The sequence below is a fragment of the Hippopotamus amphibius genome, chromosome 6 (assembly GCF_030028045.1).
Source record: "Hippopotamus amphibius kiboko isolate mHipAmp2 chromosome 6, mHipAmp2.hap2, whole genome shotgun sequence".
Classification (NCBI taxonomy): Eukaryota; Metazoa; Chordata; class Mammalia; order Artiodactyla; family Hippopotamidae; genus Hippopotamus; species Hippopotamus amphibius.
Window position 1 is genome coordinate 93,166,805 of NC_080191.1, and position 9,423 is coordinate 93,176,227.

The window sequence follows — 9,423 nt, forward strand, 5'->3', positions numbered from 1 at the left end:
GCCGACCTCTCCCTGTGCTTTGTAGTAGGTGGTTGTGGATCGTCTGCTTTATACATATTAGAATGCATGTGTTAATCCCACCCTCCTCATTCAACCCACCTCCGCATGCCTTTGCCCTCTCGAAACCCTGTACTTGCGTTCTAAATCTGTGACTCTGTTTGTGCTTTCTACTTTCTTGGTATCGACTTTGAGATGCCACCTATACGTGCTATCGTTGGAATTTTCTCTTTCTCTGTTGGACGTTGCATGCTGAGTACAGGGTACTCCGGATCTATCGAAGATGCTGGAAATGGCAGGATTTTATTCTGTTTCATGGCTGAGCAGTATTCCATGCTCTATGTGTACCATCTCTTCACTTTCCATTCATCTGGGGATGGACATTGTGTTTTTACTATCAAGACTTGGCTGTTGTCAATAGGTGGCTAGTGCCAGCTGGGGAGCCCGTGTCTCTCTAAAGTACACATGGCTCTGCAAACGCTTCCAAAACACTGCAGAGGAAAGAACACTCCCAAACTCATTGTACGAAGCCATCCACCTGATCCCCAAACCAGACAAAGATACTACAAGAAAAGAAAACTGGAGAGCAATATCACCGATGAACTTAGATGCAAAAATCCTCAACAAGATACTAGCCAACAGACTCCAACATGACGTTAAAAGGATCACACACCATGACACTGTGTTTTTACTTTCAAGTCTTGGCTCTTGTCAATAGGTGTGCAGGGGTCGCTGGCCAGCCCGGGTCTCCCCAATTGATACTTTACTGCACAAAGACAGCCAGGAGGTGGATTGCCACATCATGTGGCCGGCTCTCTGGTTTTGTTTTTCTTTGGCAGGAATCTCTTGATTGTTTTCAGTGGTGCCTGTTACCAGGGTGCAATACCACCAGTGGCTTAGGAGGCTTCCCTTTTCTCCAGGCCCTCTCCCAAAGGTATTGCTTCCAGACGTATTGACACTGGCAATCCTAACAGCTGCCAGGTGAAACCGCAAAGGCGTTTCAATTTCCATTTCTCCCATTCGCATGGTCGTGGAGCATATTTCCTGGGCCTTTCTTAGAAAACAACACAAAGGAAAACAAAACACGCATGGTGAATTCAATTTACCTCTTGAAACCGCCTGTTGCAAGTCGATCCTGTTTCGGGCTCTTTTCCAGTGCCTATCCCCAGGACATTTTTGCAGCGGGGGTGTCAATTACAACCCCGCTGGCCTTTTGAACAGGAAGGGCTGCTGAGCTCCCTTTGGAACGTTGTAGTTACAGGACGCGGCCACAAGGCGGCAGCATTTTCCCACAGCTGGTCGGATTCCCCAGGAACGCAGACCTTGCGCACATGCGTGTTCTTCGAATATGAATTAGAGTGGAACGTGTCCGGACAGACACCTAAGGGCTTGTGTCTCACTCCTTCTCCCACTTATCCTTCCCACTCTCGATTCATCTCACCCCCTGCAAACCCCTCCTGATGAGGCTGTTGTCGGAGGCAAGTGGGGTGACTCTAAGGAAGGAGGTGAATGGCGGGAACCCCACCAGCAGGAGATCTGGACACCAGGTGATGTTTGAACGCTGTTGTGCATGTCGGACCACCATCCTCTGGCTGCAGTGGGCTTGGCTTAGCTGCAGGAGGGCACACCTACATCTAGAGAGACTGCTGCCGACCAGAGGGGATCAGGCACCACAGGTCCAAAGGGGTTAATTCTCTGGTGCGCCCCCCCCACCGCCCCGACCTGCCTCACTGTGACCACACTCCAACTTTGGTGCCCAGGCCTGCTCACGCTCCAGGGAAGTGACACCCGCACACCTCTCTGAGGCCTGAGAGGAACGTACTGGACCTCGATCATTTTGGTTTTTATAGAGTTTCTAATTTCTGTCCGTGTCTAGTGAATTTACAATGCTGTATTGACTTTCGCTGTGCAGCACCTTGATTCAGTTCTCTGTGTATGTATATATATACACATCCATTCTCTTTCGCATTCTCTTCCCACGTAGCTTACTCCAGGGTGGTGCCGACCTCTCCCTGTGCTTTGTAGTAGGTGGTTGTGGATCGTCTGCTTTATACATATTAGAATGCATGTGTTAATCCCACCCTCCTCATTCAACCCACCTCCGCATGCCTTTGCCCTCTCGAAACCCTGTACTTGCGTTCTAAATCTGTGACTCTGTTTGTGCTTTCTACTTTCTTGGTATCGACTTTGAGATGCCACCTATACGTGCTATCGTTGGAATTTTCTCTTTCTCTGTTGGACGTTGCATGCTGAGTACAGGGTACTCCGGATCTATCGAAGATGCTGGAAATGGCAGGATTTTATTCTGTTTCATGGCTGAGCAGTATTCCATGCTCTATGTGTACCATCTCTTCACTTTCCATTCATCTGGGGATGGACATTGTGTTTTTACTATCAAGACTTGGCTGTTGTCAATAGGTGGCTAGTGCCAGCTGGGGAGCCCGTGTCTCTCTAAAGTACACATGGCTCTGCAAACGCTTCCAAAACACTGCAGAGGAAAGAACACTCCCAAACTCATTGTACGAAGCCATCCACCTGATCCCCAAACCAGACAAAGATACTACAAGAAAAGAAAACTGGAGAGCAATATCACCGATGAACTTAGATGCAAAAATCCTCAACAAGATACTAGCCAACAGACTCCAACATGACGTTAAAAGGATCACACACCATGACACTGTGTTTTTACTTTCAAGTCTTGGCTCTTGTCAATAGGTGTGCAGGGGTCGCTGGCCAGCCCGGGTCTCCCCAATTGATACTTTACTGCACAAAGACAGCCAGGAGGTGGATTGCCACATCATGTGGCCGGCTCTCTGGTTTTGTTTTTCTTTGGCAGGAATCTCTTGATTGTTTTCAGTGGTGCCTGTTACCAGGGTGCAATACCACCAGTGGCTTAGGAGGCTTCCCTTTTCTCCAGGCCCTCTCCCAAAGGTATTGCTTCCAGACGTATTGACACTGGCAATCCTAACAGCTGCCAGGTGAAACCGCAAAGGCGTTTCAATTTCCATTTCTCCCATTCGCATGGTCGTGGAGCATATTTCCTGGGCCTTTCTTAGAAAACAACACAAAGGAAAACAAAACACGCATGGTGAATTCAATTTACCTCTTGAAACCGCCTGTTGCAAGTCGATCCTGTTTCGGGCTCTTTTCCAGTGCCTATCCCCAGGACATTTTTGCAGCGGGGGTGTCAATTACAACCCCGCTGGCCTTTTGAACAGGAAGGGCTGCTGAGCTCCCTTTGGAACGTTGTAGTTACAGGACGCGGCCACAAGGCGGCAGCATTTTCCCACAGCTGGTCGGATTCCCCAGGAACGCAGACCTTGCGCACATGCGTGTTCTTCGAATATGAATTAGAGTGGAACGTGTCCGGACAGACACCTAAGGGCTTGTGTCTCACTCCTTCTCCCACTTATCCTTCCCACTCTCGATTCATCTCACCCCCTGCAAACCCCTCCTGATGAGGCTGTTGTCGGAGGCAAGTGGGGTGACTCTAAGGAAGGAGGTGAATGGCGGGAACCCCACCAGCAGGAGATCTGGACACCAGGTGATGTTTGAACGCTGTTGTGCATGTCGGACCACCATCCTCTGGCTGCAGTGGGCTTGGCTTAGCTGCAGGAGGGCACACCTACATCTAGAGAGACTGCTGCCGACCAGAGGGGATCAGGCACCACAGGTCCAAAGGGGTTAATTCTCTGGTGCGCCCCCCCCACCGCCCCGACCTGCCTCACTGTGACCACACTCCAACTTTGGTGCCCAGGCCTGCTCACGCTCCAGGGAAGTGACACCCGCACACCTCTCTGAGGCCTGAGAGGAACGTACTGGACCTCGATCATTTTGGTTTTTATAGAGTTTCTAATTTCTGTCCGTGTCTAGTGAATTTACAATGCTGTATTGACTTTCGCTGTGCAGCACCTTGATTCAGTTCTCTGTGTATGTATATATATACACATCCATTCTCTTTCGCATTCTCTTCCCACGTAGCTTACTCCAGGGTGGTGCCGACCTCTCCCTGTGCTTTGTAGTAGGTGGTTGTGGATCGTCTGCTTTATACATATTAGAATGCATGTGTTAATCCCACCCTCCTCATTCAACCCACCTCCGCATGCCTTTGCCCTCTCGAAACCCTGTACTTGCGTTCTAAATCTGTGACTCTGTTTGTGCTTTCTACTTTCTTGGTATCGACTTTGAGATGCCACCTATACGTGCTATCGTTGGAATTTTCTCTTTCTCTGTTGGACGTTGCATGCTGAGTACAGGGTACTCCGGATCTATCGAAGATGCTGGAAATGGCAGGATTTTATTCTGTTTCATGGCTGAGCAGTATTCCATGCTCTATGTGTACCATCTCTTCACTTTCCATTCATCTGGGGATGGACATTGTGTTTTTACTATCAAGACTTGGCTGTTGTCAATAGGTGGCTAGTGCCAGCTGGGGAGCCCGTGTCTCTCTAAAGTACACATGGCTCTGCAAACGCTTCCAAAACACTGCAGAGGAAAGAACACTCCCAAACTCATTGTACGAAGCCATCCACCTGATCCCCAAACCAGACAAAGATACTACAAGAAAAGAAAACTGGAGAGCAATATCACCGATGAACTTAGATGCAAAAATCCTCAACAAGATACTAGCCAACAGACTCCAACATGACGTTAAAAGGATCACACACCATGACACTGTGTTTTTACTTTCAAGTCTTGGCTCTTGTCAATAGGTGTGCAGGGGTCGCTGGCCAGCCCGGGTCTCCCCAATTGATACTTTACTGCACAAAGACAGCCAGGAGGTGGATTGCCACATCATGTGGCCGGCTCTCTGGTTTTGTTTTTCTTTGGCAGGAATCTCTTGATTGTTTTCAGTGGTGCCTGTTACCAGGGTGCAATACCACCAGTGGCTTAGGAGGCTTCCCTTTTCTCCAGGCCCTCTCCCAAAGGTATTGCTTCCAGACGTATTGACACTGGCAATCCTAACAGCTGCCAGGTGAAACCGCAAAGGCGTTTCAATTTCCATTTCTCCCATTCGCATGGTCGTGGAGCATATTTCCTGGGCCTTTCTTAGAAAACAACACAAAGGAAAACAAAACACGCATGGTGAATTCAATTTACCTCTTGAAACCGCCTGTTGCAAGTCGATCCTGTTTCGGGCTCTTTTCCAGTGCCTATCCCCAGGACATTTTTGCAGCGGGGGTGTCAATTACAACCCCGCTGGCCTTTTGAACAGGAAGGGCTGCTGAGCTCCCTTTGGAACGTTGTAGTTACAGGACGCGGCCACAAGGCGGCAGCATTTTCCCACAGCTGGTCGGATTCCCCAGGAACGCAGACCTTGCGCACATGCGTGTTCTTCGAATATGAATTAGAGTGGAACGTGTCCGGACAGACACCTAAGGGCTTGTGTCTCACTCCTTCTCCCACTTATCCTTCCCACTCTCGATTCATCTCACCCCCTGCAAACCCCTCCTGATGAGGCTGTTGTCGGAGGCAAGTGGGGTGACTCTAAGGAAGGAGGTGAATGGCGGGAACCCCACCAGCAGGAGATCTGGACACCAGGTGATGTTTGAACGCTGTTGTGCATGTCGGACCACCATCCTCTGGCTGCAGTGGGCTTGGCTTAGCTGCAGGAGGGCACACCTACATCTAGAGAGACTGCTGCCGACCAGAGGGGATCAGGCACCACAGGTCCAAAGGGGTTAATTCTCTGGTGCGCCCCCCCCACCGCCCCGACCTGCCTCACTGTGACCACACTCCAACTTTGGTGCCCAGGCCTGCTCACGCTCCAGGGAAGTGACACCCGCACACCTCTCTGAGGCCTGAGAGGAACGTACTGGACCTCGATCATTTTGGTTTTTATAGAGTTTCTAATTTCTGTCCGTGTCTAGTGAATTTACAATGCTGTATTGACTTTCGCTGTGCAGCACCTTGATTCAGTTCTCTGTGTATGTATATATATACACATCCATTCTCTTTCGCATTCTCTTCCCACGTAGCTTACTCCAGGGTGGTGCCGACCTCTCCCTGTGCTTTGTAGTAGGTGGTTGTGGATCGTCTGCTTTATACATATTAGAATGCATGTGTTAATCCCACCCTCCTCATTCAACCCACCTCCGCATGCCTTTGCCCTCTCGAAACCCTGTACTTGCGTTCTAAATCTGTGACTCTGTTTGTGCTTTCTACTTTCTTGGTATCGACTTTGAGATGCCACCTATACGTGCTATCGTTGGAATTTTCTCTTTCTCTGTTGGACGTTGCATGCTGAGTACAGGGTACTCCGGATCTATCGAAGATGCTGGAAATGGCAGGATTTTATTCTGTTTCATGGCTGAGCAGTATTCCATGCTCTATGTGTACCATCTCTTCACTTTCCATTCATCTGGGGATGGACATTGTGTTTTTACTATCAAGACTTGGCTGTTGTCAATAGGTGGCTAGTGCCAGCTGGGGAGCCCGTGTCTCTCTAAAGTACACATGGCTCTGCAAACGCTTCCAAAACACTGCAGAGGAAAGAACACTCCCAAACTCATTGTACGAAGCCATCCACCTGATCCCCAAACCAGACAAAGATACTACAAGAAAAGAAAACTGGAGAGCAATATCACCGATGAACTTAGATGCAAAAATCCTCAACAAGATACTAGCCAACAGACTCCAACATGACGTTAAAAGGATCACACACCATGACACTGTGTTTTTACTTTCAAGTCTTGGCTCTTGTCAATAGGTGTGCAGGGGTCGCTGGCCAGCCCGGGTCTCCCCAATTGATACTTTACTGCACAAAGACAGCCAGGAGGTGGATTGCCACATCATGTGGCCGGCTCTCTGGTTTTGTTTTTCTTTGGCAGGAATCTCTTGATTGTTTTCAGTGGTGCCTGTTACCAGGGTGCAATACCACCAGTGGCTTAGGAGGCTTCCCTTTTCTCCAGGCCCTCTCCCAAAGGTATTGCTTCCAGACGTATTGACACTGGCAATCCTAACAGCTGCCAGGTGAAACCGCAAAGGCGTTTCAATTTCCATTTCTCCCATTCGCATGGTCGTGGAGCATATTTCCTGGGCCTTTCTTAGAAAACAACACAAAGGAAAACAAAACACGCATGGTGAATTCAATTTACCTCTTGAAACCGCCTGTTGCAAGTCGATCCTGTTTCGGGCTCTTTTCCAGTGCCTATCCCCAGGACATTTTTGCAGCGGGGGTGTCAATTACAACCCCGCTGGCCTTTTGAACAGGAAGGGCTGCTGAGCTCCCTTTGGAACGTTGTAGTTACAGGACGCGGCCACAAGGCGGCAGCATTTTCCCACAGCTGGTCGGATTCCCCAGGAACGCAGACCTTGCGCACATGCGTGTTCTTCGAATATGAATTAGAGTGGAACGTGTCCGGACAGACACCTAAGGGCTTGTGTCTCACTCCTTCTCCCACTTATCCTTCCCACTCTCGATTCATCTCACCCCCTGCAAACCCCTCCTGATGAGGCTGTTGTCGGAGGCAAGTGGGGTGACTCTAAGGAAGGAGGTGAATGGCGGGAACCCCACCAGCAGGAGACCTGGACACCAGGTGATGTTTGAACGCTGTTGTGCATGTCGGACCACCATCCTCTGGCTGCAGTGGGCTTGGCTTAGCTGCAGGAGGGCACACCTACATCTAGAGAGACTGCTGCCGACCAGAGGGGATCAGGTACCACAGGTCCAAAGGGGTTAATTCTCTGGTGCGCCCCCCCCACCGCCCCGACCTGCCTCACTGTGACCACACTCCAACTTTGGTGCCCAGGCCTGCTCACGCTCCAGGGAAGTGACACCCGCACACCTCTCTGAGGCCTGAGAGGAACGTACTGGACCTCGATCATTTTGGTTTTTATAGAGTTTCTAATTTCTGTCCGTGTCTAGTGAATTTACAATGCTGTATTGACTTTCGCTGTGCAGCACCTTGATTCAGTTCTCTGTGTATGTATATATATACACATCCATTCTCTTTCGCATTCTCTTCCCACGTAGCTTACTCCAAGGTGGTGCCGACCTCTCCCTGTGCTTTGTAGTAGGTGGTTGTGGATCGTCTGCTTTATACATATTAGAATGCATGTGTTAATCCCACCCTCCTCATTCAACCCACCTCCGCATGCCTTTGCCCTCTCGAAACCCTGTACTTGCGTTCTAAATCTGTGACTCTGTTTGTGCTTTCTACTTTCTTGGTATCGACTTTGAGATGCCACCTATACGTGCTATCGTTGGAATTTTCTCTTTCTCTGTTGGACGTTGCATGCTGAGTACAGGGTACTCCGGATCTATCGAAGATGCTGGAAATGGCAGGATTTTATTCTGTTTCATGGCTGAGCAGTATTCCATGCTCTATGTGTACCATCTCTTCACTTTCCATTCATCTGGGGATGGACATTGTGTTTTTACTATCAAGACTTGGCTGTTGTCAATAGGTGGCTAGTGCCAGCTGGGGAGCCCGTGTCTCTCTAAAGTACACATGGCTCTGCAAACGCTTCCAAAACACTGCAGAGGAAAGAACACTCCCAAACTCATTGTACGAAGCCATCCACCTGATCCCCAAACCAGACAAAGATACTACAAGAAAAGAAAACTGGAGAGCAATATCACCGATGAACTTAGATGCAAAAATCCTCAACAAGATACTAGCCAACAGACTCCAACATGACGTTAAAAGGATCACACACCATGACACTGTGTTTTTACTTTCAAGTCTTGGCTCTTGTCAATAGGTGTGCAGGGGTCGCTGGCCAGCCCGGGTCTCCCCAATTGATACTTTACTGCACAAAGACAGCCAGGAGGTGGATTGCCACATCATGTGGCCGGCTCTCTGGTTTTGTTTTTCTTTGGCAGGAATCTCTTGATTGTTTTCAGTGGTGCCTGTTACCAGGGTGCAATACCACCAGTGGCTTAGGAGGCTTCCCTTTTCTCCAGGCCCTCTCCCAAAGGTATTGCTTCCAGACGTATTGACACTGGCAATCCTAACAGCTGCCAGGTGAAACCGCAAAGGCGTTTCAATTTCCATTTCTCCCATTCGCATGGTCGTGGAGCATATTTCCTGGGCCTTTCTTAGAAAACAACACAAAGGAAAACAAAACACGCATGGTGAATTCAATTTACCTCTTGAAACCGCCTGTTGCAAGTCGATCCTGTTTCGGGCTCTTTTCCAGTGCCTATCCCCAGGACATTTTTGCAGCGGGGGTGTCAATTACAACCCCGCTGGCCTTTTGAACAGGAAGGGCTGCTGAGCTCCCTTTGGAACGTTGTAGTTACAGGACGCGGCCACAAGGCGGCAGCATTTTCCCACAGCTGGTCGGATTCCCCAGGAACGCAGACCTTGCGCACATGCGTGTTCTTCGAATATGAATTAGAGTGGAACGTGTCCGGACAGACACCTAAGGGCTTGTGTCTCACTCCTTCTCCCACTTATCCTTCCCACTCTCGATTCATCT